Source organism: Cynocephalus volans, chromosome 10 (assembly GCF_027409185.1).
Source record: "Cynocephalus volans isolate mCynVol1 chromosome 10, mCynVol1.pri, whole genome shotgun sequence".
Lineage (NCBI taxonomy): Eukaryota > Metazoa > Chordata > Mammalia > Dermoptera > Cynocephalidae > Cynocephalus > Cynocephalus volans.
Genome location: NC_084469.1, coordinates 31,595,201 through 31,606,538, shown reverse-complemented (window position 1 = coordinate 31,606,538; position 11,338 = coordinate 31,595,201).

Below are 11,338 nucleotides of genomic sequence, written 5' to 3'. Positions count from 1 at the left end.
AAACAAAGGTTCTCATTCAGGAATCTCCCCAAGAGGGGATGAGGGTGTCCCTCTGCTCATCTTGTCAATCACTGTGTGGGACAGAAAGCCTTGCTCACCTCTCTTCCTCTGTCAAGCCCCTCTGCCCACCTGCTTCTGCCTGTGAGTGAGGGGAACAGGAGGGGCTGGTGCAGACGGGTGCATGGAGGAAAAATATGTCAGGAACCGCTGAGCCAAGCCAGGCTGAGGTCCCTTTTTCAAAAGATTTAAATTGAGATAGATCACAAATATAACAACTGTACACACAACTTAAGGATACAGATAATGAATTTTTATGTATGTATATACCAGTGTATTAGTTTCCTGTGGCTGCTGTAACAAATTACCACAAACGTGATGGCTTAAAACAACAGAAATTGATTCTCTCACAGTTCTGGAGGCCAAAAGACTGAAGCCACAGGGCTGAAATCAAAGTGTCAGCGGGGTCGCACTCCCTCAGAGTCTCTATGGGAGGATCCGTTCCTTGCCTCTTCCAGCTTCTGGCAGCTGGCATTCCGTGGCTTACGGCCACATCACTCCAGTCTCTCTCTGTCTCCATATGGCCTTCTCCTCTTCTGTCTGGTCAAATCTCTCTTTGCTTCTCTATTATAAGGACGCTTGTGGTTGCATTTATAGCCCACCCAGATACTCCAGGGTAATCTCTCCTCTCAAGATCCTTAACTTAATTACATCTGCAGAGACCCTTTTCCCAAACAGGGAAACATTAACAGATTCTAAAGATTAGGACCTGTTATCTTCAGAGAACATTATTCAGTCTATTATACAATGTAACCACCAGATCCAGATACAAAAAAACTGTCATCATCCCAGAAAGTCTCACATATCCCAGGTAACTGCTATTCTAACTTTTTTTTTTTTTTTTCCGTGACCGGCGCTCAGCCAGGGAGTGCACCGGTCATCCGTATATAGGATCCGAACCCGCGGCGGCGGGAGCGTCGCCGCGCTGCTAGCGCAGCACGCTACCGAGTGCGCCACGGGCTCAGCCCTGTTATTCTAACTTCTAACACTGTAAATTAAATCTGCTTCTTTTTGGGCTGGCTGGCTAACTCAGATGGTTAAAGCACAGCGTTACAACCCCAAGGTCATGAGTTAGAATCCCCACACCAGGAAGCCACCAAAAACCAAAAAAACAAAAATTGCTTCTTTTTGAACCTCATGTAATAGAATCATACTCCATGTATGTCTGTCTGAATCATACCACATGCACATTTCTCTCAACATAGTATCTGTGAGATTCATCCAAACGGTTGTATGTGTCAGCAGTTCCCTTTTTAAAAATTTCTAGGTGATATTTCAAGATATGAATATTGTCTTAGTCGTTTGTGCTGCTATAACAGAACACCTGAGACTGGGTAATTTATAAAGAACAGAAATTTATTTCTTACAGTTCTGGAGAGTGGGCAGTCCAAGATCAAGGTGCCAGTATCTCATGTGGGCCTTCTCGCTGTGTCCTCACGTGGTGAAAGGCAGAAGGGAAAGCAGGGACAAATGTGTCCTCACACATCAAGAGTGAAAAAGAGAGAACTCACTTGGCCAAACCCTTTTTAGGAGCGTTAATTCATTCATGAGGGCAGAGCTTCATGACCTAAACAGCTCCCACCAGGCCCCATCATTGCATTGGGGATTACGTGTCAACACCTGAATGTTTTGGGGGACACATTCAGACCATAGCAAATATATGTTATTTATTTATCTATCCTCCTATTTCCAGTTTGCGGCCATTAAATAAAACTGCTACAAACATTCCTTATTCGTGTCTTATTTTTAAAAATAAGTTCGTGTCTTATTTTTGTGTGTTATTTTTGTCCAGAAAAGGATTTTTTATTATTATTCGAGTAACTGGAAATAGGAAACCAGAGGAGAGCCCAGGCTGGGACAAATAATATCTACCCCTCTCTATCAGAATAAGGGGAGAAGGTGGCCCCTGAACCTCTAAGGTCAACACAGACCTCCTCTCCTCGTGTTCTTCTGCAGCATCCTAGTGGCAGGACCCACCTTCTCTGGGACTGGGGTAGTCAGGGCCCCCCTACCCCACAAAGAGTATCTTGGGGGAGGGGAATGTTGGCAGCACAGGGAGAGGCAATGAGGATGAATATTTGGTGTTGGCAGCAGCAGTGATGACCAATATCTAAGAATGAAACATCGAACGAAAACAATACAACTGTCCAGTGGTAGTTTATAAACAGAGGATAAAAGGAACCTGACCTGGAGATGGGGAGGAGCAAGAGGTCTGGGAGCAGGCAAGGCTAGCTTCTTGTTATTAATATCCTATCTGAGGAAAAGGGAAACTGAGTCCTAGAGTGGAAGCAGATAGGGTTGGATGAGTGACCCCAGACCATCTTAGGTGGCTGCCACAGAGAACCTGGGCCTTACCTGGACCTCACCTGGATAAAAGGTGACTTTGCATCTCCATTATTGCAATAAATACTCAGATTCCAGGTGAAGTCAGTGTTGGCTAGGGCCCTTTGAAGATGGGGTAGGGGGTTCAAACCCCTGATGGCTTTCCTCCTGTACCCCAAAGGCATCACAGTCAAACCTTGTGCAGGGACTAGGGAAGGTGGAAAAGGAAGGAAGATGTGAGCCCCACATGGTGACAGGGACAAGGATTGGCATCTTCAGGGCAAAGCACCCCTTCCATTGGTCACACCTGCTGCTGCCAATATGGCAGAGGGGACATGTTGAAATGAAGTGGGGTATGGGTTCCTTTTAAGGAGCCCTTCCAGTCCCCTTTATGGGGAACCAGAGGGAAGAGTAGGGGAGCAGAGAAGGGTCCCCCAAACCAAGAATCAGACAGCAAAGTCCCTACTGCCAAGGGAGTGGGGATGCAGCAGGCACAGGGTTTGGCTGATGGGACATTAGCCTTGTCCAGGAGGGTGTCAAATAAAAATTTTTGGAGGCCATTGATTTGGACTAAGTACCTACGCTAGGCGCCAACAGACAAAACTAAAGACCAAAATGGAGTCACCCCTGCTGAGTTCTACCTCATTTAGGTTGTAGTCTGACCTTCCAAGAAGTCAGAAGAAAGAATAGCCAATTTCCTGGAACAGGCCAGTTCAAATCCTCAATAGGCGATCTTTACACAAAAGAGATAGCCTGAAGTAACCTAATGTTAACTAATCAGTTATTTTCCTATTGTTCTGTCTCTCTGTCCCCACCTTACAAGGAAAGTAACTTTGAAATGACCAATCCACTTTTTCTTCTTTGTTTCTGCTTTCTCCAAGCCTTTGTTATTGTAACAGAGTTCAGAGCACTTTTCTATCAGATGGTGTTTACTGGGTCCATCCTCACTTTCGGCTCTCAATAAACATTACAAAGTTATTTCTGCTTAATTTCGGTTGAGGAGGATAATTGCATGTGGGTAGGAACCAAAACCAGAAGAAAGCTGCTCCCCTCTCGGGCACGGGGCAACTGCAGTGGGTGGTGTGCTGTGGAGCCCAAGGTGGTGAGGGCATGGGTGGGTGCCTGGAGGAGCTGGTGATGCCTGCCTCCCGTGTGCTTTATGGACACGTTCACTCCCTTCCCTTGAGTATGCGCTGAGTGCTACCACTGTGGGGTTACAGAGTGAGCTATGGGTAGCTTTAGTAGAAACTGCCAAAATGCTGCCCAGCTATACAGTCCCCACCACACTGGGGTCCAGTCACTGCACGTCCTCCGGTCTGCCTTTTCACAGATCAGACCTCAAGGGCTGGAGTCAGCCTTGGTGGGGACTTCACTGTCCCAATTGTTCCAAACCCCATCTGGGACACAACTTTTTTGCTTGCTGTAATTCCTTGACCCTTTAGTAATTAGCATCCTTGAAAAAATACTTGAGTAGTTTTAAATTGATTTTACTGAGATGAAGAACTTCTCTGGAAGTTAGACTTATGCATACAACTAACCTTCCATCTTGCAGTCTAATGGTCTGTACCCAGATTTTTAAAATCCAGTTTGACAGTTATTACCCAATAATTTTTTTTTTCATATCAAATGTTTCTACCCAGAGGGAATCTTTGAATTGGATCTTTTCAACATTACCTCTCTTTGCAGCAAATTTGGAATAAAAAAATTTAACTTGTGTTCATATCAGCATGTCTTGCCATCAGCTTTAACACAACTACACGTTTAGACAAAGCCACGTATGGGGGAAACTGGGTAAGAAAAAACCTAAAGTCACCAATAAAGAAACTGGGGGGAGGGTGGTTATCTATATCCATAGCGCTTTTTTTTCTGAAAGATTCTCTAAGCTTCCCTTAAGAGTTTTCTGGCACTCTTTAAGCCCTGGTGGCCTAAAGCGCACCCCACACCCACTCTACCCCTGGCCCCACATGGTATGTAAAAAAGGAAAGAAAGACTCAAAACCCAAGTATTTAGGAGCCTCTGCCAACTGCAGATCAGAACTTGAGGTAAAGGATCTGAAATCAAGTGAGGTTTGATTTACATTAAGTCTCATTTTGAACACATTTTCTCCAACGACTCTCCTCTCCACCCCCCGCAGGTGTCCCAACCCCAACTTCAGGGCCTGGGCCCCAGTTCCCTCCTATCAAAGTCCAATCTGCCACCTTTCAGACACTTGCTGAGAGTGCAGACTGGTTACCACCATGTGGAATACAATACAGCAGGAAGTGTCAGGACCTGTAAACAGTTCGTGCGTTCACACCCATTGGGGTATTACAGGAAAAACTGGAACTGTCCACCTGAGACCCCAGATCTTGAAAACGTACCCCCCAGATCTGTGCTCCCAGCCGGTGGGTCCAGATCCTGGAAGCTCCTGGAAATTGGCCAGGGGGGTGTGCCCAACACCCACCCACCCCCACCACGCCCTGTGAGAGCACAGGAAATGTCCCGGGTCCTACTGGCCTTTATCTCTCCCATCTGCTCTCTTTGTCATTCTAATTAACTGTTGGGGACACCCTTTGCTAACTGTAGAGAGCTATGCAAATGACTGAGATTGGTATTGTTATTGCTAAGGAGCACTTGGTTTCAAAATCACTTTGAATATTCAAGCACCAAATCCTGTCCTGTGCCTGGGGGCCTAGGTGCTGCTTGCCTTTTTCCTCCTGCGTGAATTGCAGTGTAGAAACACAACCACTAAGGCATTCCTGCTCCAGGGTGAGTGGTTTGCCAAGCTGCCTGGGGTATGCATAGAGAGCTTGTACTTTGGAGTCAGACCGCCAAAGGCTGGGATTCTCCCCCTACGCCTGGGTTACTGTTTGCCCCTAAGCAAGTCACTTGGAGCCTTGGTTTTCTCCTTAGAGGATTGTCTTGGTAATCACGTACCGTGCTCCTTAAGAGTGGCAATTGTGCTTGAAAGGACCAGAGCTTGTGAGTGCACCAGGCTGCAGTAGCTGTCTGCAACTGGCTATGGGACGTTTGGCAATGTTGCCAGATTAAGCAAATAAAAACACAGCCCACACAGTTAAATTTTTTAATTTGAATTTCAGATAAGCAACTAATTTTTTTTTTAATATAAGTATCTTCCATGCAATATTTGGGACATACTTATACTAAAAGATTATTCATATCTGAAATTCAAATTTAACTGAGTGTCCTGTATTTTGTCCGGCAACCCTGAGAAAAGAGACTAAAGTGCTTAAAATGCTTGAAATGGGTGTTCTTGCTGCCACCTGAGATAAACCTTCATTTGGCACTGGGAACTCTGGGAAAGACAGGGCAACAGCGGGGGCCTGGAAAGGGCAATGGCCTCCAGACTGGTTGACCACTTTCTGCTCTCAGACCAGCAACAAACACACTCTAGAAGGCTGGATGGGGGCTGGGCTTACTCTCCCCACCGCCAATTTAGCTGCTGCCCATTCCAGTTCCGGCCAGTCTGGCTGACCACCAGGCCAACAATCCACTCCCCAACCTACTTATCCCCGAGCCAGAGGACAGGAGGAGGAGGCTCAGGAGGAGCTAGACCAAGGTGATAAATCAGAAGCAAAGCTAGCTCTGTGTTAATTATCTTCCAGAGAACCAGACTGTGTCATTGCAGAAAGCCAGGAGCAGGACACACCCCAGAGGTGGTTTAACCTGCTCTGGTCAGACTGGCCGCATTCATATCCCTCGGGTTGGCCATGTGACCACTCCATACCTATGGCCCCCGGGAGGACATTCATCCAACAACCATTTGCTGATCTCCTTCACCCATCCCACAAGCAACTCCAGCTCACTCCCAGCTCTAGTTCCACTAAAAGCAGGTTTCATCTTGCTACTCTCCCCTGCTGCAAATCTGCCCAGTTTTGCATCAGAGGCCAAGTCTCAGCCCTCAGGAACAAAAAAGCAGGACAAACCAGGGTGCCTGAAAAGAACATGCCTCTTCCAGTCACCCAGGAGAAACTGTTACTCATCCCGGGTGAGGAGGTCGGGGAGACAGCTCCCAGGAGGGCCAAGCTCAGCCTGCCCAGCAATCTCTTGTCTGCAGTGGTGTCAAGTAGGGGGCACAGTGGCTCAGCCTGGGGTAGGGGCCAGACTCCAGTTACAAACTGTCCTCTGGGTTTCTATCTCAGGTGCTCAATCTCATTATAATATAAAAAATGTAAACTAAAACAATGAGAGACCCTTTTTCACCGAGCAGATTGGCAAGGCAAAAAATAATAATAATAACTCAAGTTGGTAGAGGTGTCTGAAATAGGCACTGCCACACATTATTTATATGAAAGTTAATTGGTACAACCCCTTTGGAGGGCAAATTGACAATATCTATCAAAAAATTAAATATAGGGCCGAGCCCGTGGCGCACTTGGTAGAGTGCTGCACTGGCAGCGCAGCAACGCTCCCGCCGCGGGTTCGGATCCTATATAGGACTGACCGGTGCACTCACTGGCTGAGTGCCGGTCACGAAAAAACGACAAAAAAAAAAAAAAAAATTAAATATAGAACCTGGCTGGTTAGCTCAGTTGGTTAGAGCACAGTGTTATAACACCAAGTTCGAGGGTTCAGATCCTGAACCTACCAGTTTCCCAAAGAAAAAAATTAAATACAGAAACTCCTTGTCCCTACAATCTCATTTTCAGAAATTTACTCTACAGGTATACAGGTACCCAAGGATATGTATAATATGCACCAGGAGATTCATTGCAGCATTGTTTTCATAGCTAAAGTTTGGAATCTAAATGGGGGCTGGTTAAATAAATCATGCTACAACCATACAATCAAATGTTATATACTATTAAAAAGAATGGTACTAAAATTAAGTGATTTTAAGATATATTATGTGCAAAAGCAAAGTGCAAAACATCGAGTGTAGCATTTAAAATTGGCGATTTAGCAAGTTTTTCTGAGAAAAAAATTGTGATTTTAAAAAAGTGTAAATGTCTGGGCCGAGCCCGTGGCGCACTTGGTAGAGTGCTGCGCTGGCAGTGCGGCGACGCTCCCGCCGCGGGTTCGGATCCTATATAGGACTGACCGGTGCACTCACTGGCTGAGTGCCGGTCACGAAAAAACGACAAAAAAAAAAAAAAAAAAAAAAAAAGTGTAAATGTCTGATGTATATAGAATGTCTCTAGAAGGATAAATAAGCAACCATTGGCTGGATGGTTAGCTCAGTTGGTTAGAGCACAGCTTTATAACACCAAGGTTATGAGTTCCAATCTCCATACCGGCCAGCCACCAAAAAAAGAAAAAAAACCAGTTAATAACGGTGGGTATCCTAGGGTAGGACACTGGAAGACCAGGGATATCAGTGGGAGGGAGGCTTATCTCTTGGTGTCTTTTGAATTTTGTGTATGTATTTCATATATATATGAGATATATATTTTTATAAATATATACTCTATATGTACACTTTATGCTTCAGATATATAATATATGTATGTACAGTACTCCATGAGAGAAGGTAATGAACAGCATCCCAGAAAGAAAACATTGTAATTTGTTAGGAATGGGCTAGTTCACTCTGCAGAAAAGCCTGGGAGATAAGCCACCTAAGTTACAAAAGGTAAGTCACAATTTTATTTGTCCCATGACATCATCAAGATAGAAACTAGAAAACAAAGAAGTCAGAATGATGTACCTCTTTTTTTTCTGGCAACTGGCCAGTACAGAGATCAAACCCTGGACCCTGGTGTTATGAGCACCATGCTTGGACCAGCTGAGCTAACCAGGCCCCTGAGTGATGTATCTCTTGATGGAAGTACTCAATACCACATACGAAAGAGAGTCTTGGAACAAAATTGAATCCAAGTGTGACCAAATCTCTAAGATCTGACTACCATCTTACAGAAAATAGAGGGCACAGAAAGACATGATAAATGAAACCATGAGGATGCAATCAGAAAAATCCAGATTTTAGGAAACTATATAGGAACACATGACAATGTTCTTCAATGAATAAACTGCAAGGAAAGACAGAAAGACATGATAGGAGAGGACACCTATTGATTAAAAGAGATTTTAAGAGACGTATCAACCAGTCAAAAACTGTGGATCTGGGCCGAGCCCGTGGCGCACTCGGGAGATCCCGCCGCGGGTTCGGATCCTATATAGGAATGGCCGGTGCACTCACTGGCTGAGTACTGGTCATGAAAAAGACAAAAAAAAAAAAAAAAAAAAAAAAAAAAACTGTGGACCTTATTTAGACCATAATTCAAACTACCTATAAAAAGAAGAATAATGATGATATGGTTGAGACAATTGCGGATATTTGACTGATACTTGATGAAAATAAAGAATTATTTTTTAGATGTGATAGTGGTATTATGCTTATGCATTATAAGAGTCTTTATGTTTTAGATATATTGAATACTGTAGGTGAGACAATATCTGGGTTTGCTCTAAAATAATTTGGGGTGGAATGGAGAGAGATGGGTGGGGGTATGGATGAAATAATATTGATTGTGAAGTGATGGTTGTCGAACCTAGTGATGCGTCCACAGAGGCTCATTGTTCTATTCTCTCTACTTTTGTGTATATTCCAGATTTTCCATAGTAAGAAGTTATAAACAAGCAAACGATGAACATCTTGATGTGAGAATGGTACCACTACCATGCCAGGTCATGCGCCCTTTTTCACCGCCATCCTTGGGTATCTCACTCTGTCTCTGCCTAAAAGAGTCAAAAACTCAGTGAAAGAAGTAATAAAGCATGCCCCAAGTTTGCCCTACAGTACCCTTTCCCCACCTGAGGTACATGATAAGTGAGTGGAAAACTCCTCTGGTTTACCCCAAGGCTAAATTATTTCATGGGATAAGAGAGAGACTGCTTCTAATATGAATATCAACTGGATGTCCATGGGCCTTTGTTGACACTTGACAATGCATCCCTGGATTACTTTGGATTCTCTCAGAAGCAAACCCTGAGACAAAGATTTGAATGCAAAAAGATTTATTTGGGAGATGGGCCCAGGAACACTTTCCCTCCTGAGTAAGGGGTGATGAACTGGGGTAAATAACCAACTCCCATCAGTCACTGATTGAGAACTGCCGGGGGCTGGAAGGATGTGTTAGTTCTCCTGGTTTTTGGCCTGCCACGCTGGCGGAGCTGACTCCAGAGAAGGCACCCCCCTTCAGAGAGATGCTGAGGGTACGTGGACAGTGCACCACCTTGGTAAGCCCAAGGGGCCTTGCAGCATCTTCCGCAGTTCATTGGAAAAATTACTGTTATTGTTTTGATCACATGGTTATATCAACATACACATTTCCAAAGTAGAGCTAAACAAGGTAACCACTTATGCTTTTGTGTGTTGGGTGGGGCTGGGGGGCGGTGAGGGTTAATATATTGAGTGTTTATGGGAATGTTGCCAAAGGTAAATGCGTGTGGGCTCACTCTTCTTGTGCAATTTAACATGCGCCATTTGGAGTAATGTGCTGTGCTAGGAGACACTGCTATTCAGGATGCATAGCAGAAGACCAGAAGTATGAATTCTATCTCAATCAGAATCTCTAAGGCATTGGGTTAAATGCCTTTGATTTTCTTTGGGAATGATAGCCTCTTAAGGGCAAGATTTATGTCTGTGCAAGGGTAGGAATTGAGTTTTGAATGCTGCGAGATTACCTTTCACTGCCATCCTTTCTCATTTGCACACACCTGCTGGATGACTGTGTGAAAAGTAAGTGAATGAATGAATAAGCAAATGGTTGTCAGAGGGAGTGAATAAGTGAATTTTTAACTGTGTTGGGATTATCATTTATAAGCCACCTTCGATCCCCCTAAGTAAACAGTTTTTAAAAAAATAGTACCTGTTGTTTAGAAATATCAAGTTCAGGGCTGAGCCCGTGGCGCACTCGGGAGAGTGCGGGGCTGGGAGCGCAGCGACGCTCTCGCCAAGGTTCAGATCCTATATAGGAATGGCCGGTGCACTTACTGGCTGAGTGCCGGTCACGAAAAAGACAAAAAAAAAAAAAAAAGAAATATCAAGTTCAGCAGCACAGTGCTTAGGATTTGGACTGTTAAGAAATAATTCACAGTGTCTTCGTAGTCATCAAACTGTATGTTTCCTTTATGTGTGTGTGTGTGTGTGTGTGTGTGTGTGTGTGTGTGTGTGTGTGCGTGTGCGTGCATGTGCCACTGTAAAGAATGAGCAAAAGACCTTGGGATTCCAGAGAAGGGTTGACTTTGTGACCAGGTAGGGGTGAGGTATCAGAGAAAGTTAACGTATAAGACAACATTTATATTAGGCCTTGAAGGACAAAGCAAGAAGGGAATTTCAATTTCTTTTTTTGTTGTTGTTGTTGTTGTTTTTTCGTGACCGGCACTCAGCCAGTGAGTGCACCGGTCAGTCCTATATAGGATCCGAACCCGCGGCGGGAGTGTCGCCGCGCTGCCAGCGCAGCACTCTACCAAGTGCGCCACGGGCTCGGCCCGGGAATTTCAATTTCTGAGCAACTATGGCATGCCAAGCCCTGTGCTGAGCCTTTACCTACATTTGCTCATTTAATCTTCACAGCAGTCCTATGAGGTTATGTTCCCCTTTGTTAGATAAGAAAACTGAATTGGCAAGTAGGGAGTGAGGGTGTCAACTTTCAGAGCCTGCCTTTGGTCTTAGCACTGCCGTTTGGGGAAAAGAGACAGGTAAATAGGCAATTTCAGCATAAGCACCACTTCCCACCAGGCGGTGCTGGGCAGTCACTAAAAAACAACCCAGAAACCTGGTAGCTCCAGAAAGGACCTCCTCTGTCGGGAGGATGAGGAAGCCTTGGTTGTTGTCACACCATCTGGCAAGAGCACAGCTATTTCTTGGGCTTCTGCAGTGCGTGCCAGCTCCAACAGTCTCACAGCACAGCCATGGACCTAGAAAAGTGGCATCAAATGCCAGTGCCCTGAGCCACAGAGCCTGGAAAGTCTCAGGCTATGGGATGCCATTCCTGCAGTTTGATCACTTTCGTTA